This window comes from Elaeis guineensis, chromosome 2 (assembly GCF_000442705.2).
Source record: "Elaeis guineensis isolate ETL-2024a chromosome 2, EG11, whole genome shotgun sequence".
Classification (NCBI taxonomy): Eukaryota; Viridiplantae; Streptophyta; class Magnoliopsida; order Arecales; family Arecaceae; genus Elaeis; species Elaeis guineensis.
This window is the reverse complement of record NC_025994.2, coordinates 101,352,617-101,376,200: the sequence shown is the minus strand read 5'-3', so window position 1 is coordinate 101,376,200 and position 23,584 is coordinate 101,352,617. Positions and strand designations below refer to the sequence as shown.

General features: G+C 39.0%; 2 long non-coding RNA genes across 2 annotated transcripts; both read left to right on the top strand.

The window, feature by feature from the left end:
- The first annotated feature begins 11,338 nt into the window (after nt 1-11,338).
- On the top strand, nt 11,339-23,296 carry LOC140855753 (uncharacterized). Its single transcript, XR_012138879.1, has 2 exons — nt 11,339-11,767; nt 22,673-23,296. It is a non-coding gene; the product is annotated as an uncharacterized lncRNA (long non-coding RNA).
- Nucleotides 14,038-20,611, top strand: LOC140855754 (uncharacterized). Its single transcript, XR_012138880.1, has 2 exons — nt 14,038-18,494; nt 18,551-20,611. It is a non-coding gene; the product is annotated as an uncharacterized lncRNA (long non-coding RNA).
- Nucleotides 23,297-23,584: the final 288 nt, after the last annotated feature.

Below are 23,584 nucleotides of genomic sequence, written 5' to 3'. Positions count from 1 at the left end.
AGGTTATTCTGACCATCAATTAACGATGATGTTTCATCGTTAATATTTTTATCAATAGCAAAATCACTATTAGCGATGGCATTTTTGCCGTCGCTAATAGTAAAATTTCTTATAGTGTAGGTCAACAACTGATCATTCTCCTCTGGTGCTTTTGTTGGGCTTTGAATCTGCTGCACCTCGTAAGCTCTATGCACCCTTCCATTTCGAGAATGCTTGGTACCTCCAGTCCAACAACAATGGTGCAATACTGGTGGTCATCAGCTCCTGGGGATCTCGGCGCAGGGAAAAATTTGGTCGTAAAGTTGCGCTATCTCTGATCCAGAATGTGTGCATGGAATTGTTCTCAGGTGCACAACGCACAAAGAAAAAAATAGAACTATTGAGCCTTATAGAACGACTGGATGGTCTTGAAGAAGATAGAGCGCTGTCTATGTCACGCCCCGAACCCAACACCCGGGTCGGATACGTGATGGCCGCACACTCCTTAGAGCAAGCCCTAAAGAATATGCAAGGCCAAAATAAATCATTACAATCTTATCAACCATAATATTTAATTTCAACAGTAATTCATAAAACTTGCATAATAACAATTAACATTCCTTCAATTCTCTGATCAGATACTATGACACTCTATTTATCCTTCTGCTCACCCGTAAATCCAAACCATAGCCAATCTAAGTCATCCTGCAACTCTGAGAAGAAAAAGAAAGATGAAGGGGTGTGAGCTTTACAGCCCAGTAAGAATTCCCATATCACACTGATATAGTAATATAGTCTGAAAATAAGGATAAGCAATAAAATATAAAATCTCATGTTCAATGTCCAGAATAATGCAAACATTCATAAATTTTCTGTCTTGTCAAAATAGATGCATCATCATATGTTAACCGGTGAAACACTTTTGTTCAACAATTGTTTCATATCTTATCTTTCATTTCTCCTTTCATAATCATATGATTTTAACATTTTCTTTCTGGCTCTGGACTATCCAAGTCTATACCTCAGTCATCATCCGGATCGAATCCACTTTAAAAAGTCTTTCAAGACTGTCCCAGGATGAGCTCCTGGCCGGCTGTCCCACGTACCAAAGCCCGTGAGAGGCTGTCCCAGGCATAAGCTCCTGGCGGGCTGTCCCAGGCATGAGCTCCTGGCCGGCTGATCCACCTGTAAGCCAGTGGGGGCTGTCCCAGGCATAAGCTCCTGGCGGGCTGTCCCAGGCATAAGCTCCTGGCCGGCTGTTCCACATGACAAGGCTAGTCCATACCATATATCTCTTTCTTTTCATTTAATCATTATGTGTTGATTTCATCAATCAATTCTGTCTTGCATTATGATCAATTCAGATATGTCATATCCATATAATCATGCCATCAATCTCTGATACATATATATTGACATAACATACTCATGCTCAAAATCAAATAACAGTATCTCAGGTATAATAAATTCATCGATCTCAAATCCGATAACGCAAAACCAATAATGCAAGACCAATAGTAAAATAGCATATATAATAGTGATCATGTACAGGGATTCTTACCTTTACCGGTGACTGATCCAAACACAGAAATCAATGTTCTTCTTTGATTTATGAATTTCTCTAACAAGATATTCCACTCGATATCATATGCAGACAATCATCTCTTCATAACCCTGATCAATATAAAAATCACATATATGGAGAAAATTACCGATAATCGATCTGATAACACAAATCTAGGATCTCTCTTAGGATTAACCAAAATTAGGATTTACCTAAGTATCTGGATCCTCCACTGATCCATAAGACTTCTAGAGAGAGAAAATCCATGAAGAGAGAGAAAATTCTAGAGAGAGAAAGTAGAGAGAGAAAATTCTAGAGAGAGAAAGTAGAGAGAGAAAGTGGAGAGAGAAACTTTCGTATCCTTCCGATGAGGCACTCATGATCGAGATCATCAGAGGTCCTATCAGGGTAACTCAATATGAATCAAGTGTTACAAATTTTGAATAGGATCGAACTGGGATCAGATCTACTGCACGAATTTCGGAGCAACCTCAGATCATCTTATTTTCATCTTCAAGTTTATTCTAGGATTCATGATGCAATCAGAGAGAAAAAAAAGATCCTAGAGAGACAAAATCCGTAAAGAGAGAGAAAAGTCTAGAGAGAGAATCTAGAGAGAGAAAATATAGAGAGAGAAGGTAGAGGAGGAGAGAGAAAAGAGAGAGAAAGAAGAGAGAAAGGAGAGAGAGGAAAATTCTCTCCTTCTTCTTCTTTTTTATTTTATTTTATTTTATTTTTATTTTTATTTTTTTTCTCTTTCTCTTTTTCCTTTTTTTTTTCTTTTCTTTTTCTTTTTCCTTTTTCTTTTCTTTTTCTTTTTCCTTTTTCTTTTCTTTTTCTTTTCTTCTTCTTCTTCCTTTCTTCTTTTCTTCCCGCGGCCTCCCTTGGCTGAAACAGGGGAGGACCGTGAGGTCCCCCCCTCGATGGCTCGGGCTCCGGCGGCTTGGCCGGAGATCCGGCAACAGGTGGAGGCGGCGGTGAGCAATGGACGGCCGGCGGCAAGGTTCGGCCGGCAAAAAAAATCAAAAAGAGATCGGAAAAACAGGGGATTTCTTGTTCATGGATTTTCCGACGAAGACGGTGGCCGACGGCGAGGCTTTGGGCCAGGGGAGAAAGGGAAGAGGGAGAGGAAGAAGGGGAGGGGCTTACCTCGAGCTCCGGCAGCCGAGAAGAACTCCGACAATCTTTTTCTTTTCCATCTAAGAACCCGCGGATCCTTTTGAAAAAAATCCCTCAATCTCTCAAAATCCCGTGATAAAAACCTAAAGGAAGGGGAAAGGGGATTTTATAGAGGAGGAATCCGGTTTTTACTCGGATTCCCCACTCCTTTTCACGGTGGGAAGAAGACTCTCAACGGGAGTCTTCTTCCTCCCGATTCCTCTGTTTTTTTTTTTCTTTTCTTTTTTTCTTTTTTTTTTCTGGGTCGTTACATTCTCCCCTCCTTAAAATAATTTCGTCCTCGAAATTAGGTTATGTCGTTTGAGATATCTATTTCAAAGTATACATTCTTCATGTCATTCTCAAGCTTACAATAATGTCTTTTATTTCTCATGATCTTGTTATAACAAAAATTATTTGAAATCTCAAACTCATCCCTTCTTATTGATTTCTCAACTTTTTGAAGAACTGTAACATTTTGGACTTGTATTAATATACCACCATTACATTTCACTCGAAATTCATAATTATCTCAGACTACCCTTGATAGAAAATAAATAAAGAAAGGTCGAACATTGGACAATCTTCACGATTATCGATTTCTTTCTTCTCTTGACCTTCCAATAAATTTTATATATAGACTCTCATCTTAAGAAAAATCTCAATCTTCTATATCAGTTCGAGTAACAATATTAAATTTAAAAAAAAAATATGAGATCTATGTCAGGACATTCTAAATTTGAACTAATATCAGAACTATCAAGCTATTAATAAACTTGAGATATCTAAATTTTTTTTTGGCATTATCTATAATGAAACAACCTACTAACAAAAATTATCCGACTATGATCAGATTAAAATTATTCTTTATTAACAACTAATGTATTCCATAATATCTTCAGAATCAAAGAATTAATATTTCTAATCAATTTAACCCACCATGCTTTTGTTGCGCACTCTGATCTTAATTTATCAAACTATATAAGTCTATCAAAGATAAAGATATCCTTTATGTTAGATCAATCCAAGATAGATCTAACCTTCAAATTTCATATAAGACTTAGGGCAAAATTTTAAGTTTTTTTTTCTTTACTACCTTTGGGCATAGCATATAAAAATTAAATCTTGATCTACTTCCTATATTTGAAATTATTGTATAAGTTTCATCACTCTTTCAAGAATCCAACATATCTAGAATCAATTAGAGTTAACTTTAGATTTACCTTACAATCATTTAGATAATTTCTAAATCAATCTTCCTTTTTTTTTTTAAAAGAATTAATTCTAATTTGATAACTAAAAGAACTCAAGTCAACATCCTTAAGTAGAATCAACTTGATTATTTCTTATAGAATTCTCTTCATCATAACTATTAATATCAATCAATAAATCTATACAAAATCTTGTCCCTTGTATAAGTCATTCAAACTTTAACACTAGTAAGATATCTTATTTCAATTCAGAAATTCAAACTCTGACTTGAATAATTAATACACTTCACCATCTTCAACAATCACAAGAAAAATTAAAAAAAATCTAATCCAAAGATAGTAATATGAATTATTAAAGATTTCATCATAACCTGTATATCATACTCTGACAAAATAAATTTTCTTCTTTACTTTAACAACAATATCAAAATACTTTTGATCTACTTAGAAAAATAAACTTTTGACTTGAAATTCAATGCAACTTGAAAGATCAAAGAATCATATTCAGAATATGATATTTTGAGTAACCAAAACTTTCATCAAGATGTGTATCTCATATTCTCATAATAAAATTTTAAGTATATTTATATATATATATATATATATTTTTTTTTTCATCTAAGATTGGGTTTCATATATGACCTCTTATAGGTTCAGTGTTCAAAAATATTTCTCTCTCATATGATGAAATTTCTTTTTAAACCATACCCTTATTAACTTTCTTTTGATAAATCTAAAATTCATAATGCATCAGATAATTATCATCGAAATTAGAAAAGTATCATGATCTTCAATCATATAAGTTTTACATTCCAAAATCATCGAGTATACTCAACATAACATATCAATACCTCCCGCTTCCTTCCATGGTCAACTCTTCTTATAATCAGGCCACCCTACTAATTGAAATCCAAGATATAACTCGTCAATTCTATTATAGATATCATATGCCACTTATGCATAAATTTTATCTTAATATCTATTGATTCAAAATCTAATTACCGGATCGTTTGTTTTATGTCTATCATGTTCCTTATGATCATAACCTAAGTTCAGATATCACTAGAATTACAATTCTGAATAATTATAACCTTAAACTCAAATACCACTTAAATCATATTTTCTAGTGATCATAACCTAAACTCTAATATCATTTTATCATACCTTTAATGATCAAAATCTTAAACTCTGATATTATCAATCATACTTTAGTGATTATAATCCCAAAGTTTTGATATCACTTATATGACAATCCCTAGTGACCTTAAACTTGGCTCTAGTACTATTCTGTCATATCCTAATCACTTATATCATTGTCTCCAAATGAACGTAACCTAAGCTCTAAGCTCAGATGCCACTCTGTCACATCCTACTGATCTTACATAAAGTTTTAATATCTCTTCATAATCTCTAGTGATCTTAAACCTAAGCTTTGATATTATTCTATCACATCCAAATCATTTATATTGTAATCTCCAATGATCATAATTTAAGCTCTGATATCACTCTATAATATTCTAATCACTTATATCATAATCCCTAATGATCATAACCTATGCTCTGATACCATTCTGTCACGCCCCGAACCCAACACCCGGGTCGGATACGTGATGGCCGCACACTCCTTAGAGCAAGCCCTAAAGAATATGCAAGGCCAAAATAAATCATTACAATCTTATCAACCATAATATTTAATTTCAACAGTAATTCATAAAACTTGCATAATAACAATTAACATTCCTTCAATTCTCTGATCAGATACTATGACACTCTATTTATCCTTCTGCTCACCCGTAAATCCAAACCATAGCCAATCTAAGTCATCCTGCAACTCTGAGAAGAAAAAGAAAGATGAAGGGGTGTGAGCTTTACAGCCCAGTAAGAATTCCCATATCACACTGATATAGTAATATAGTCTGAAAATAAGGATAAGCAATAAAATATAAAATCTCATGTTCAATGTCCAGAATAATGCAAACATTCATAAATTTTCTGTCTTGTCAAAATAGATGCATCATCATATGTTAACCGGTGAAACACTTTTGTTCAACAATTGTTTCATATCTTATCTTTCATTTCTCCTTTCATAATCATATGATTTTAACATTTTCTTTCTGGCTCTGGACTATCCAAGTCTATACCTCAGTCATCATCCGGATCGAATCCACTTTAAAAAGTCTTTCAAGACTGTCCCAGGATGAGCTCCTGGCCGGCTGTCCCACGTACCAAAGCCCGTGAGAGGCTGTCCCAGGCATAAGCTCCTGGCGGGCTGTCCCAGGCATGAGCTCCTGGCCGGCTGATCCACCTGTAAGCCAGTGGGGGCTGTCCCAGGCATAAGCTCCTGGCGGGCTGTCCCAGGCATAAGCTCCTGGCCGGCTGTTCCACATGACAAGGCTAGTCCATACCATATATCTCTTTCTTTTCATTTAATCATTATGTGTTGATTTCATCAATCAATTCTGTCTTGCATTATGATCAATTCAGATATGTCATATCCATATAATCATGCCATCAATCTCTGATACATATATATTGACATAACATACTCATGCTCAAAATCAAATAACAGTATCTCAGGTATAATAAATTCATCGATCTCAAATCCGATAACGCAAAACCAATAATGCAAGACCAATAGTAAAATAGCATATATAATAGTGATCATGTACAGGGATTCTTACCTTTACCGGTGACTGATCCAAACACAGAAATCAATGTTCTTCTTTGATTTATGAATTTCTCTAACAAGATATTCCACTCGATATCATATGCAGACAATCATCTCTTCATAACCCTGATCAATATAAAAATCACATATATGGAGAAAATTACCGATAATCGATCTGATAACACAAATCTAGGATCTCTCTTAGGATTAACCAAAATTAGGATTTACCTAAGTATCTGGATCCTCCACTGATCCATAAGACTTCTAGAGAGAGAAAATCCATGAAGAGAGAGAAAATTCTAGAGAGAGAAAGTAGAGAGAGAAAATTCTAGAGAGAGAAAGTAGAGAGAGAAAGTGGAGAGAGAAACTTTCGTATCCTTCCGATGAGGCACTCATGATCGAGATCATCAGAGGTCCTATCAGGGTAACTCAATATGAATCAAGTGTTACAAATTTTGAATAGGATCGAACTGGGATCAGATCTACTGCACGAATTTCGGAGCAACCTCAGATCATCTTATTTTCATCTTCAAGTTTATTCTAGGATTCATGATGCAATCAGAGAGAAAAAAAAGATCCTAGAGAGACAAAATCCGTAAAGAGAGAGAAAAGTCTAGAGAGAGAATCTAGAGAGAGAAAATATAGAGAGAGAAGGTAGAGAGAGGAGAGAGAAAAGAGAGAGAAAGAAGAGAGAAAGGAGAGAGAGGAAAATTCTCTCCTTCTTCTTCTTTTTTATTTTATTTTATTTTATTTTTATTTTTATTTTTTTCTCTTTCTCTTTTTCCTTTTTTTTTTTCTTTTCTTTTTCTTTTTCCTTTTTCTTTTCTTTTTCTTTTTCCTTTTTCTTTTCTTTTTCTTTTCTTCTTCTTCTTCCTTTCTTCTTTTCTTCCCGCGGCCTCCCTTGGCTGAAACAGGGGAGGACCGTGAGGTCCCCCCCTCGATGGCTCGGGCTCCGGCGGCTTGGCCGGAGATCCGGCAACAGGTGGAGGCGGCGGTGAGCAATGGACGGCCGGCGGCAAGGTTCGGCCGGCAAAAAAAATCAAAAAGAGATCGGAAAAACAGGGGATTTCTTGTTCATGGATTTTCCGGCGAAGACGGTGGCCGACGGCGAGGCTTTGGGCCAGGGGAGAAAGGGAAGAGGGAGAGGAAGAAGGGGAGGGGCTTACCTCGAGCTCCGGCAGCCGAGAAGAACTCCGGCAATCTTTTTCTTTTCCATCTAAGAACCCGCGGATCCTTTTGAAAAAAATCCCTCAATCTCTCAAAATCCCGTGATAAAAACCTAAAGGAAGGGGAAAGGGGATTTTATAGAGGAGGAATCCGGTTTTTACTCGGATTCCCCACTCCTTTTCACGGTGGGAAGAAGACTCTCAACGGGAGTCTTCTTCCTCCCGATTCCTCTGTTTTTTTTTTTTTTTTTTTTTTTTTTTTTTTTTTTTTTTTTTTTTTTTTTTTTTTTTTTTTCTGGGTCGTTACAGTCTACATTGGAGTCCCATGAGCGTAACTCACTCAAGAAACAGCTGAGGAATGTGTTATAAGTGGAAGAAACATACTGGCAGCAACACTCAAGAAAGCAATGGATCAGCGACGGTGGTAGAAATACTAAGTTTTTTCATATAAGTGCATCAAATCGACGTCACAAGAATTAGATACTAGAAATCATGTATAAAGGGAATCTTATTAGTTCAGAAGAATATATTCATTTATCTTTCTATAAGCACTATGCTTCTATGTCTGGACGTATCACTGAAACCTGTTTAGAGGCGGATTGGGGATCTCTAGACCCCCAAAGGAACATGGATTTGTCTTACTTGGATCGGGACATCGATGCAGACGAGATTAGAGATCCGTATTCAGCATGGCTAAGAACAAATCACTAGGACCCGACGGTTTTCCTATTTCTTTGTTTCAGTCACATTGGGATATATTGCATGAGGATTTGATAGGAGCCATAAATGCTATTCAGCACCAAAACACAGACGTCTCAAGATTAATTCTTCGTATATGGTACTGTTACCAAAAACATCGGGGCTTGCTATTGTTACAGATTTCAGGCCAATTTGTTTGGAGCATGCAGTCATCAAAATTTTTTCTAAAATTCTTGCCAAAAGGCTGAGCAATATTATTGGGGACATGGTCTCATCTTCTCAGATTGCATTCATTCTAGGGAGGCACATATACTTGAAAGCTATGTAACGGCAATAGAGATTATAGCACACTCTAAGCGAACCAAATAAAAAACGGTTCTCTATAAGGCGGGTTTTGAAAAAGAATTTGATAGCATATCTTGGGATTTCTTACTAAACGTGATGAAATATCGTGGCTTCGGTACAAGATGGGTCTCTTGGATTGCATCCATACTGCATAACTCAAGCTCAGCTCTCATCATAAATGATTGGGTGGGGAAATGGTTTCCTAACGGGAAAGGCATTCGACAAGAAAATCTACCATCACCCGTTGCTTTTCATTCTGGTAGCGGACGTCCTAGATAGAATGCTGAGCATGGCTGCTTCAGCAAATATGTTTAAAGGTGTAGGTTCAACACACTGCATATTTGATATGAGGTGTGTCCTATTCGCGGATGACACGTTGATCTTCTGTAGTCCCGACATAAATTACATTCAAAACCTCAAGCTTCTACTCTACCTCTTTGAACTACTATCGGGATTGAAAGTTAACTTCTCCAAAACTCGAGTCATTGGATTAAACATGTCGGAGGTAGGAATTAACAATGCGGCGAAGATTCTGGGATGTTAAATGGGATCGCTTCCCATAACCTATCTAGGTCTTTCGTTACATCACAAAGCTTTAAGGGTCTCTGAGTGGAGGTTTCTAACGGATAAAGTTGAGAAAAAATTGGCGGGATGGAAGAAAGGAGTACTCTCGATAGCTGGTCGTTTGGTGTTGTGGAACTCTGTTAGCAGGGCATTACCGATTTATTGGATGTCTGCATTACAGCTGCCAGAGGCCATCATAAAAAAGAATGATCGTTCATGTTGTGCTTTCCTTTGGAATAGTAGTAGTGGCAAAGGCAGCATTAAATATCTGGTCAATTGGGCGGGGGTATTTAGGCCAAAGTGTTCGGAGGATTGGGACTCATTAATCTATCCAACAAAGCCCTTCTTTGAAAATGGTGTTTCAAATTCTTCAATGGTGAAGAACGGCCCTGGCGTTCTCTGATTTAGAATATATATTATGGTAAGAGAGCACCTACAGATCCTACTTCTTCTCATGTTAAAAAAGCTTCATATTTTTGGAAAAATGTTTGTAAGCTCTTTCATTTGTTTCAATCCTTCTCTGCTCCCCAGGTGCACAACGGTCGTCTGACTTCCTTCTGGCATGACGCCTGGGCATTAAACGTCAATCTTTCTAAGCAACTACCCAACCTATATTTGTTCAGTAACACAACGATGGGTTCTATTGCCCAGCACCTGGAAATTGAGCAATGGAAGCTTCAATTCAGACATCCTCTCAGTAATATGGCAGCAAATGAACTCTTGGAGTTGAGACATCTCATCAATAATTTGAACATACAATCTGAGCAGGACTACAGGCAACGGAAATGGCATTCTTCTTAGGTTTACACTGTTAAACGAGGTTATCACTTCATCATTAATGGGGGCATAACCTCATTCGTCAGCAAAATCATATGGAAGAGTCCGATTTCGGAAAAAGTAACGATCTTTAACTGGCTATGTTATCATCAGAAAGTGCTTACGACTGATTTACTTCCAAAAAAAGGGATACAAGGTCCCAGTCAATGTCCCTTGTGCTCAATGCATGTAGAAGACATTGACCATTTAATGTTGGGTTGTGAATTCTCAAAAAAAATATGGTCTTATCTACTCCAGGGGCTGAACAAGCAACCCATTCCTTCAAGACTCTGTAATCTTTGGCATGAATGGAGAAAGAGCCAGAGGAACAGGAATGAGCTTATGGTAGTGGATTCATTAATAGCAGTGGGGTGTTGGTGCATTTGGAAGCAAAGGAATCGACGAGTCTCTCAGTTCGAAGCCCATGCTGATTTGGTGGTGCTCAGGAGGACGATCTCTCTTTTCACTGAGTGGACGTGGAACTCGCAATGCAGACCCTTTCTCATTCTCGCTAATGATCTCCATCGCCGACAGCTGAACACAAGCTCCTGAGGAATGTTGACAGGTTAGGGAATTCAATTTAACTTATTAGTCACAATAACCTTCCCCCGAAAGTGGTTGTTGGGCCTTGAAATTTCAAACAGCAAATCCGGCGGTTCCCGTCTAGCGGAAGTTCAGCTAAAGAAGCCAGATAGCTGACAACTGTGAAGGTTCAAACTGCTAAGCTCTATGGATTACCCAGGAAAAATAAAGCATAATACTCAATGAATAAGGCAGAAGTCTACTCAGGTTAATTTCCTTTCTCAGTTTAGTTTCCATAAGACACTGAATTTCTCAGCAGCAACAAAAATGATGGACCTGGATATTAAGTAATAAAGGAACAAAAATATTTGTACATGACATATAATGATACAAACTTTTACGTAGTAGTAAATGAAACGTATAATTACATAGATCTTGAGGATGGAAATCATTCAGCCCCGCTTGTCTCTCTCATAAAGAACAACGTTTAGCTAACTAACGCCTAGTGGTTTATACAACAAACATGGGCTCAGGGTTTAGGATTTTGACGCAGCGTGACCTCGATAAGCTTGCAGGCCCATGTAAAGTAGAAGGTCGCCGACTTTACATAATCTCATCAGTTATGTTTCAACAAATTGCCGATTTTATAAACCCGTTATAATCTGCAGATAAGGTCGCCCTATAAAGACTCTTATCCAATTACTTATTCGAGTGAGCAATACACGGGGCACTCTTCCCACGGGGCTGCCGCGCCGGTCGCCGCCGCCACCGCGCCTTTCCCTTCTTCTCCTCCCCGCTTCCCCTCCTTCTCTAGATTCATGACTCATGACGGCGTCCTCTGAGATTTCTTTGCTCTCCCGACATAGGTTTAGATGATTCCTCTTTCTTTAAGTTCTCTCATGAAATTGCGACGCTGCGGCGGGGAGGCGGCGGCGGAGACGAGGCTGGCGTCGCAACGGAGCTCGATATCTCATACCTTTCCGGCTCTCTCTCAAGGGTTTGGATGCAATGAACCCCAGAATTTCGGATCTTGTCTGTTTTCGATTTTGGAGTTGTCCCCCATTGTATTTTCTCTGTAAGTAACTTTTCTGTCTCCTCTCTTTGGATGCAATTAACTCCACACTTTCGGATCTTGTCTTTTTTATCTGTTCCATTAATATATTCTTTTCTTTTCGGTGTCGATGATAATTGTAGGTGTTTTCTTGATTCTACTAAAGAAAGGGGTCGGGATGCGTTCTTTGGTTCTTGCCCTGCTTTAAAAGGGGTCGGGATGCGTTCTTGGTTCTTGCCCTGCTTTCTTTAAAATATGATAAGCCCTTTCTCCGGCCTATCAATTAACTTTGTGGGGCATCGCTTCCGTCTTTTTTTCCTCTATTTCACCAATTCCCGGTTGCACGCTAATCCACCGTGCATATGCTCCGGGATCTGCCCTGGTTCACTTGCACCTGGTGCACGCAATTCGATTTTTTCTTTGGGACACTGCTTTGTGCTTGTTGTAAGTTTAATGTTTTCTGAAATGATACAACATCTCTCATCTCTGGTCTTTATCTTTCATTTTCTGTGCAACTACGTTAATTTGATGGAAATTTTGATAAATGAATTAGATATGGTATTTTGATATTATGATCCGAGCTCTTTAGGAGCTTAGATGTGAACTGTGAAGAAGTTTTCCAGTGAAGTCATGCTAATGTTAGAGAAAGATAATCTTCCATCTTGTCAGTTGGGACACATTGATGAAAACTTTTCCTTTCTTTCTTTCTTCTTTTTTATCGATGATCTGCTCTTATTCTTAAGTTCATGTTGGCCTTCAATTCATTCTTTTTTTAATAAGGTCTTTGGAACGTCTACATATAATTTATTTAATTTAATGTTATGGGCTGCAGGATTTTTGTCACTATGTCAATTTCAAATTCTGATTTGCCTGTTGCTTTAGGATCATGCTAATAGCAGTCAAGGTAGAAGAGAGAGAGAGAGAGAACAATTGATTAATTAATTAATATACTAATGAAGTAGCACTGCCGCATAAGATTATGTGAAGAATACTTTGTGTATTGTTAAAAGTATTTAAGATTGGAACCACGAAATTTTGGTACCATGAAGTCTTTCTTATTGCTATTCAAGTAGTTGATTGGTTGCTATGCTATTTGTGCATGTGTGCATGTGTGGGTGCGCATGCGTGCGGGTGTGTGCACGTATGTGTGCATGTGTGGGTGTAGGTGTGCATGTGCGGGTGTAGGTGTGCATGTGCATGTGTGTGTTTGTGCATGCATGCATGTGTGCCTGTGCGTGTGCGTGCATGCGTGTGTTTGTTTTACACTTGTTTTTAAGGTACTAGAACCTCTAGTTCTCAACTTTGTATTATTACTAATTTTATTGGCATAATAAAGTTTCCACTATTTTGTCAACACATGCATGCTTGAACCTCTAATTCTCAACTTTGCATTATTACTAATTTTATTGGCATAACAAAGTTTCCACTATTTTGTCAACAGCAGCATGTGTGTGTGTTTTACGCTTTTATTTTTAATGTCCTTGAACCTCTAATTTCAACTTTGCATTATTACTACTTTTATTGGCATAATAAAGTTTCCACTAGTTTGTCAACAGCAGCATGTAGGTTTTCATTGTCATTATTATGAGCATGTTGTCTGAAGCTTTTTGAACTGGAGAAAGTAAATTGAAATATATTATGCTAATATGATCATTTTCTTTCATTTGCATTGATAAGAGTGGTTGAAGGGGATCAGACATGAGTTATCAGACTGAAACTTGTGGTCACTGATGAGGTTGCTAATCTAGCTTTGTGGTTTCTGCTAAAATATTGTTGAAGTTCTAAATTTAAATAAATTAATGGTTTTGCTGAAGAAATAACCAGACCTATTTACATAATCATGATGCCTCTTGTCATTTAATAGCCTGTTAACAATCGAAGATTGCTATGTTCTACTATCAATCTGATTCATTCAGTTGTATTATTTTGGGTACATTTTGGCTCTATAATAAATCTCAGTTGCATGCCTTATGTTCTGTTTCCTGTCCCGTTTCTGCTTTGCTATTTTCTTGCAAAACATCCTTTCTGGGACAGATCTGCCTCCTTGCCTATTGTTGTTTTGATCATTTGCATATGATTTTTTTTTTTTCCTGTTCTTTCGAAATCATTTTGATTCTGCAGCCTTCCACTGACAATATCATTTCATTTGCATAAATGGAATTGGTGGGCCTTTTGAACCCTATGCAAAGGAGAGGAAAAAAAAAGAAGAACACTACATTATCGTTTTATTTCTACTAAAACCTGAAGAGGGAGGACCATCAGATTTCTGCTCATGACCAAAGTGAAAGGTTGTTGGCCTCTGCAAATGATTAGTTTTCAGCCGAATTTTTCTACAGTATGATTATGAATGTAGACCATCGGGACAAACTTGTCTTTACTTATAACATGTTCCTGTTAAATAAATTACAATATCTTCTCCTTGGACCAAACTTAGGTCACAGATCCATGTTAACATAAAAAACACTGTTTGAAAATTTTGTCTTGATATGCATGCTAATGAAAATCCACAGTGATTAAATTGTTAAGTGAAATTTAATGGCATCTGGAAGTCTAAAGCTTTTTGAAACTATAAATGTGCTTTATTCTAAAACTAACAGATTTGTCAGGGGATTCAGTCATCTGATCTTTGGAAGACTTGTACATTATAGTAGATATTCTTTGTTTGGTACCATGAAAACATTTACAATGTGCAAATAAAATTTTTCATTTCTGGATGGAATTTATACTTCTTTAAAAAAATGATTTTTTGGGTTCTTAAACTGAAATATGCAATTTTCAGCAACATAACAGAATCTACTGGTGAAATGTATTGACACAAAATTCATGATCAACAAATATTAGATTAATTCTTGAATGTTTTCCAGAGTTTTTTTCCTATTGCAGAGGTACTGCCTGACAAGGGTACTTACACTTCTTTATCAACCTTTTGCCCTTGGAAACTTGCCATACTAGCATATCATCAAGCAAAACTCAACACTAGAAACCACAACCTAACTGGATATACTCTGTTCTTTTTAAGTTCTCTATTAGTAATTGTGGTAAGTACCTTACTTGTAAATGTATTTAGTTTCCTAAAGTTTTCATTGTTTTAACTATTAAGGATTTCTTAAATTGAGACCTATTAATTACATAGCATTTTTCCATCATATTTAGATGTGGCAACATCTGAAAAAGGTGCGATTGGAATCTTTATGGTATATTTGTGTTGGAGGAAGAACAGCATCTTTTATAGAGTCAATAAGAAATAGTACAACTATGGTTTTAAAAAACAGAATGACAAGAACATCAAACAAATCTCCAGACCAAGCCTAAAGGCCGAACAAAGCTATTTGGTAAAGTCTGGAATATCTGTCCTTCACATTTTGGTTCTATTTATAGTCTCCAGTCGTCAAAATTATAGATGATTGTGATCCCTTAATCTAGGTGATTGCGATCCCATGATATTATTCTTCCTTATTTGGTTGAGTCCACTTTCCTTCTGTAGGTATACACCCTGAATATCTGCTGCCCTTGATTGACTAAATTGATTCTCTCATTTGCAAATTGTGATTCCTTAATATAGATGATTACGATCCCATGATATTGTTCTTCCTTATTTGGTTGAGTCCATTTTCTTTCTGCAGATATACACCCTGAATATCTGCCACCCTTGATTGACTAAATTGATTTCCTTATTTGCATCTTGATAGCCTCTATTTGATTGAGCTTGATTGATTCCCTGACTTGTGGGTGGAACAATTATGCCCGCTAGATGAAAACTCGTCTTGTCCTCGAGGTGGAAGTTTGGAAACTGGAAATAGAAATCATCTCTGTCGATCCAAGTCGATTTGTCCAAGGATCAACCTTTCCATGCCACCAAAACTTGTGGAATGGAAATGGGGCCACGCCGAATGGTGCGATCAACAAGGATGGAGTCGGGCTCGAACATGGACTCTTTTGTTACTGCCATGGCTGCGGGTAGGGAGGGCTCTATTGAATGGTCGCCAATGACCCGCTTAAGTTGAGAGACGTGAAAGACGGGATGTACCCGACTATCCTCAGGTAGTCGGAGCTTGTTAGCCACTGATCGAATCTTCTTCAAAACCTCAAAAGGCCCATAATATTTGGTTGAAAGCTTTGGATGTACTTTGGTGGCCACTGAATGTTGGCGGTGAGGTCGAAGCTTTAAGAATACGTGATCCTCAATAGAAAAGGTGACATCTCGACAGTGTAAATTGGTGCTGCGTCGCATGCGGTTCTGTGCTCGTTGGAGGTTGTATTTCAGTTGCCGGAGAATTTCATTTCGATCTAGGAGAGCCATAGCGACAGATTCCACTCGACATTCGCGCGGGAGGAAATGTTGTAATCCTGGGGGCGGGTGCCCATATACTGCCTCAAATGGGATGCAGTCTACAGAGGATTGGAATGACATGTTGTAGGAATACTCGACCCAAGCCAACCAACGGGTCCAAGAACAAGGTTGTTCTGAGGCGAAGCATCTCAAATAAGTCTCCAAGCCATGATTCACGACTTCCGTCTGACTGTCGATTTCTGGATGATACGCCGAGCTCATCTTAAGTGTGGTTCCTTGCAGCTTGAATAATTTTTGCCAAAAGTTACTCATAAAAATAGGATCGTAGTCACTAACAATGGACTTGGGTAGACCGTGGAGACGGATGACCTTTTTGGCGAAAAGCTCAACTATGGTTTAGGCGGTATATGGGTGCTTCAGGACCATAAAATGGGCATACTTGGAGAGCCGGTCCACTACCACTAAAATACAATCAATCCCTTGGGACTTGGGCAGGTGAGTGATAAAATCTATGGATAAGTCCTCCCAAATAGAGTATGGAATTGGCAAGGGATGCAGGAGCCCAGCAGGTTGCAATGCTTCATATTTAGCTCATTGACAAATGAGGCAAGAAGCCACAAATTGTGGAACAGTCTTCATCATACCCCTCCAGTACAAACTAGCAACTAGCCTGTGGTAGGTCCGATAAGCTCCCGAATGACCCCCAGTTAGGGTGGGGTGAAACTTGGTGATTAGTTTAGGAATTCAGGGAGAATTCGGCGGTACCACCAGATATCCTCGAAAGAACAAGCGCCTCTGGATCAAGTAGTAAGGAGGGTGAGAGGTCGGATCTCGTTGTAAGTCAGCAATTACCTTATGTAGTTCTGAGTCCTTGCTAATCTCAGCATCTATTGAAGGTAAGTCAAGCCACAGGGGAGCACTAAGGGTAGATAGTTCCCCATCCGCATCCATGCGAAATAGAGTCGACTGCATGATTGGAGCACCCGATCTTGTAGACCACTGAAAATTCATAGCCCAATAACTTCGCCACCCAATTTTGTTGTGCAGGTATGGCTATTTTTTGATGGAGAAGATGCCGGAGACTTCTTTGGTTGGTGTGGACTACAAACATGTGGCCCATCAAGTAAGGCCGCCAATGTTGCACTACTAGGACCAAGCCATAAGCTCCTTTTCATAAGCGGATTTGGCAAGAGATCGATCCCATAATGCTTTGCTAAAATAAGCCAGTGGGCGTCCTTCCTGCATTAAGACTGCACCAAGGCCTCTTTCCAAGGCATCACATTCAATAACAGAATCTTTTGAGAAATCCGGCATATCTAACACTAGAGCTGTCACCAAGGCCTGTTGAAGTTCTTGGAAGGCCCACTGAGTTGCGTCAGTCCATACAAATTGAGATTTGGCATCTTTCTTGAGGAGGGCCGTTAATGGGTGGGCAATACGACCATAATCTTTGATGAAATGACGGTAATAGCTTGTTAGTCCCAAGAATCCCCGAACAGCTCTCACAGATCGTGGGATAGGCCAGCGAAGACTGCAGAAACCTTGACAGGATCCATAGCCACTCCAAATGCAGAAATCAGGTGTCCCAGGTATCTACCTCCATGCGTCCCAACCGACATTTCTTCTTGTTCGCCTTGAGCTGGTTGTCCTATAATATTTGCAAGATGCAAGACAAATGGCGCAAATGGTCGTCCCATGTGGAACTGTAAATTAGGATATGATCAAAAAATACAAACACAAATCATTGGAGGTAGGGTCGAAAAATATCATTCATAGTGGCTTGAAAAGTAGATGGAGCATTGGTAAGGTCAAAAGGCATAACCAGAAATTCATAATGACCACTATGCATTCGAAAGGCTGTTTTGGGCACATCACCATCTTGGACTCTGATCTGATGATACCCGGATCGGAGGTCAATTTTTGAGAAGTATTGGGCTCCCTGTAATTCATCCAGCATCTCTTGGATCATCAGGATAGGGTATTTATCGGGAACAGTTACCCTGTTCAGCTCTCGGTAGTCTATACAGAACCTCCAACTGCCATCCTTCTTACGAACCAATAGTATTGGGCTGGAAAAAGGGTTAGAGCTGGGATGGATAATTCCTGCAGCCATCATTCAGTAACCAATCGCTTAATTTCATCTTTCTGGGTATGACCGTACCCGTAGGGCCGGACTGAGACAGGGCCTGTGCCTAGCTGGAGCACAATGCAGTGATCTGAGGCCCTATGGGGGGATAAGCCAACTGGGTCACCGAAAACTGCCTCAAATTATTGGAGTTGCTGAAGCTTGGTCTGTTGGTTGGCTGTCAAGCTATCATCTGAGTTGGGAGCAGCAACGATAGTTTGGCTCTCCCACACAATGGCCCATAGATCGGCATCCGTTGTCTTGAAGAAGGATCATAACCCCACTTGGGTTCTGCACAAGGTTGGATCTCCCTCCAAAGTAATGGACTGGCCCAGGTAGTTGAAGTTCTGCACAAGGTTGGATCTCCCTCCAAAGTAATGGACTGGCCCAGGTAGTTGAATTGGAGTGTCATTTTCTACCAATTGGTCCTAATTTCGCCCAAGGATGCGAGCCAAGCCACCCCTAGTGTCAAATCCATGCCACCTAGCTCAAATAAATAACAATCAGTGGCTAAAGAATAAGATCCAATTTGTACCTTCAGTTGCTGACACACACCCATAGAAACCACTTAGTGACCATTCCGAAATTTGAACCCAAATCCTGAGATGGCCATCACAGGCAGACTCATCTTCTTTACCAAAGACTGGGATATAAAATTGTAAGAAGCCCCACTATCAATTAAAATCACGATCGGCTGCCCTCTAAGTAATCCCCATAATTTCAGTATACGTGGACTTGTCATACCCGCAACCAATCGAAGATCCAACATTGCTATCTGGGTCTGTTGTGGAGCCGTGGCCGTCGGTTCCCCATCTTTGGCTTCTAGCGCCTCAAAATCGGCCAAGCTGATGCTGTCTCCTTCATATGCTGCTGCAATCAAAGTCTGGAGCTCTCGGTTTGGGCACTTATGCAGGGGTGAGTAGGGCTAATGACAACGAAAGTAGAGGCCCTTGTTGCGAAGCTTGGTGTATTTTTGGTTGTTGAGTCGCCTAGTACCCTGGTGCCGAGGAGGCAGAGCGGGCTGAGACATAGCCGCTTCGGTCCGCTGCTGGTGGCTCATGATCTGCGGCTCGAGTTGATGGCCCTGAGGTATTGTTAGGTTGGGTAGCGTGCGGTGCTGAGGGTGACGACCAAATCGAGATCGCAGATGAGGTGGGCGACGGACACAGGGCTAGCGCAAAGCTAACACTAGACTTTGCTGGTGGTTAGCGACTATCGGAGCTTCCGTCGGCAAATCGCAATTCTGCCTCTAGGTGGCGGTCCACCTCCAAGCCCGATCGAGATCTCCTAGGTTGTGGGTGCGGAGCCTCACTCGAATAGCCTCTGTCAATCCATTCAAAAAGAAATCCAGGCAATATTGCTTATTTAAATTAGGGACTTGGGTTACCAATTCAATGAATGCGAAGATGTACGTCTCGACTGTGGAGGTTTGTCGAAGTGCCGCCAGTCGCTCGAAGGGATTACCCGCATGTCTTCCGTCATATCGTTGGATAAGCTCGGCAGTTAACATTCTCCATGTCAGCTGCAGTTGTCGTTGTCGGAGCCAACGAAACTAGTGAAATGTGTGGCCCTCCATGCTTATCATGGCGAGGGTGATTTTCTGATTTTCTTCTGTTTGATTCATCTCAAAAAAATTTTCTATCCTTGCAATCCAGTCGATTGCGTCCGATCCATTGAAGGTGGAAATTTCAATTTTCTGAGGCAGAGAAGTCGCATTAGAAGAGAAATTAGAGGCAGTTACCTTCGGTGGTACAGTGGCAGTATGGACCGAGAGGGGAGATACGGGGTCTGGTTCATCTGCAACAATTGCCTTGTCTTTAATAGAGGCAGCAAGGTTGGCCATGGTGGCCTCTAAGCATGAAAAATGCTCATCAAATTTTCTGTCCATTGTCTTGCAGATTTCAGTGTGTTGATTCTCCAATTTTGCCTCGAGTGTTGTAACCGTTCTCTCCAACGATTCAACCCAGGGCTCCATTCAGGTTCGTGGCATGAACAGGAAGAAAAACGAAAGCTGGCCGGCAGTGTCGGACCAATTTGTTGGAGGAAGAACGGGATCTTTTATAAAGTCAATAAGAAACAGTACAGCTATGGTTTCAAGAAACAGAATGACAAGAGCACCAGGAGACAAATCTCCAGACCAAGCCTAAAGAATAAAGTTATTTGGTAAAGTCTGGGATATCTGTCCTTCACATTCTGGTTCTATTTATAGTCTCCAGCCGTCGGAATTATAGATGATTGTGATCCCTTAATACAGGTGATTGCGATCCCATGATATTGTTCTTCCTTATTTGGTTGAGTCCACTTTCTTTCTGCAGGTATACACCCTGAATATCTGCTGCCCTTGATTGACTGAATTGATTTCCTCATTTGCAGATTGTGATCCCTTATTATAGGTGATTGCGATCCCATGATATTGTTCTTCCTTACGTGGTTGAGTCCACTTTCTCTCTGCGGGTATACGCCATGAATATCTGCTGCCCTTAATTGATTGAATTGATTTCCTCATTTGCAGCCTGATAGTCTCTATTTAATTGAGCTTGATTGATTCCCTGACTTGTGGGTGTAACATATGTGTCATTGCTGGAGCATTTGGAGTTGCTGATGCTCATGTTAAAGGGGGGATGATTGGTGATTTGTCCTAGATGTGCCCAGAATTTATTCAAGTTGGATGTTGGAAAATGACATCCTACTCAAGACTTTTTTAATTTTTCATCGGACGGTATAGTCATCTGTGTGAGCTTTTTTTTTCTTTTTATTTGTTTATTTAAATCAATGTGGAACTGCAGTCCTTCTTGGCTGGATTGGCTACGGCAGGGGCACTGATCTCTGCTTTGAGGTTAATTACAAATGTAGGTTCTGAGAGCACCCAAGATGGTCTGTGCAAGGGAGCCCATATGTGAAAATATCACTTTTATATGCTTTAGGGTTGATGTCAGCACTGAAGTATAATATTTACAGGGGACTGTATTTTGGACTTCTAAAGGAAATGATATGTACACCTGGGATGACTGAGAGCTTTGACACCTGGATATATTGTACTATTCTCCTCTATTTAATCTCCGATCTCCCTTGTCACCAGCATGTGCTTGAATTGGTATACAGATTAACACAGAATGTCTGTATGCGTATGTGAATGGGATGGCTTGTTGATGTATTCTAAAGCAGCACTTGCTTAAAGTTTCCTTTTTGAGTTTTGATGGTTGAAGCTCCCAGCTTCTCATTGGATATTAAAGTAACAAGTTGCAGTTGTTTAAACATACAAGAATATGCCTTAGATTGATTTCAATGTGCACACTACCATGGCTGTTACCTAGGCTTGATAAAGAGCATCAAATGACTGTTTATAATGTCCTTCGGATAATGAGCCCTGCTTTGTGCTATTGGTCTTTTTCTGAGACCTGGTAAACCAGTATCATGAATACTGGATTTACACACCTGCTAATTCTCATATAAATTATTATCCCTAGTATTTTTCATAGTAAATATGAATCTTTAGTATTTTTCTAAGCATCACTTCTAATTTCTCCTTGCGGTGATGTTCCTTGCAATTTCAGTATTTTCTAGCTACTATATAGTCTTCTCTATGTGTTTATCTTCCCTAAATTGCCGATTGTGAAGTATCATCGTTCAAAAGCAGCTTCAGAAGGATCTGTGACAGTTTCCTCTGACTTCGTGCTGTTGGCTTTCAAAAGTAGCATGGTCAAGTCGATATCTTGCTGTCAGTTTTACAACAATTCAAGTTCTTAAACATTTGAAGTGCTTTTTTATTTTTTTGAAAAAGCAAAGATAGGTCTTCTTATTTATGTATATTTTGTTGCAGGATGAGGACCGAAAACTTTCAAAGTGTTTGACCAACAAGCAGTTGTTATTAGAAAACATCGACTATGTGATTGATATTTTATCTGACATATGTTTTGACCTTATCAATTTTTCCTTGATTCTTTTCTGAGCATACTGGGTAGATTAGTGTTCTTGTTGGCGGACTATTATGTTCTATTATGTTTTTAGATTCTTTATATTTTTTCATAGTGTGATCCATGTTTGCATAGTAATTTAGTGATAGCTTTTTTTTAACATGTCAAACCCTGCTTTAATGTTGTTCCTTTCCTATCTTTCAAGTTGTAGATCAAAATAGAAGTAGAGATCAAAGATTCTACTCATTGTGACTAACTGACAATGTGCATCATCAATTTTGGTTTTCATTCAGGTCAGGGCCGGCTCTGGGGCAGGTCAAATTGGGCGACCGCCCCAGGCCCCAGGTCTAGACTTTGTATTGACATTCCAATAAGGTACAAAGATGACTTTCTACAATATTATAATAAGAAAAATAATTAAATAGATTAATGATGGGTTTTATACACTGCTTAACGAATATATTTATAAAAAATTATTGTACGTAGATTAATTTTTTAATAATAATTAATATTTAAAGTATGTTAATTTTTAATAGAGAAGGTCTCATTTTTTCATTTAGCCCTAGGTCTAAAAAATGTCAGGACCGGCCCTGATTCAGGTATGCACTTCTCTTGATTGCGATGTATAATGTGTGGGACCTCATAGGGAGATATGTGCCTCTTTTGACATGGGTTAAATTGACATCAAGGAAAGGCCTGATGGTTGCAATTCTTTCACGTATCTTGCTCATCCCGGCTTCACAGTGAAGTATGGAGAACTAGAATGGATGATCATGTTAACATCATTCTTTGGACTAGGCCTTCCTGTCTGTGTTCTCACTGCAGCGCCAAAGGATACAATGCTAGTGAACTTGACCTCAATATTATATCTATTAGTAGTAATCAAATATTATTGTAGGCAATTTTTTAATCCTGTGATATGAGTGTTTTGGTTGTGTTGGGGCCTGAGCATCATGCATTTAGGAAACTTGCTTGTGCCGTGTCCTAGCAGGCATATTCTCAGTAGTTGGTCCCGATTGGTTCTGGCTCATAGGGAAGGGCGGGTGATGCTGTTGCACCGACAGCTCAAGTCTATGCTCTACCGCTTATTTACATGCACAGATAAAAATTTGACCTTCAGTTTTTATTCTGTATGTTTTATATAATCTATTTTAGACCATAGAATTGAAAGTGTTCTTTCGGGCTCGATTGAATTAGAATTGTGCTTGGTCTTGACTTCATTATTTTTACTGAGGGTGCATTTTATTTTTATTCAATAGCAAAAATCAAAAAAATAAAAAATATGTTTGATAACTATGTTGCTATAAAGCAAAAAGTAACGTTTAGGATGGCAGGTGAAGAGCTCGATGAGGGATAAAGATTTGAGAAGAGAGAGACAAGAGGGTGGGGAGGTGAAGAGTTCGATGAGAGAGAAGAGATCGGGTTCTTTACTTTTTGATATGGCATTTTAGATGTGGGGAAGCAAAAAAAAAATAGAAAAGTTAGTTTTGGAAAGTAAAAATTTTTTTATT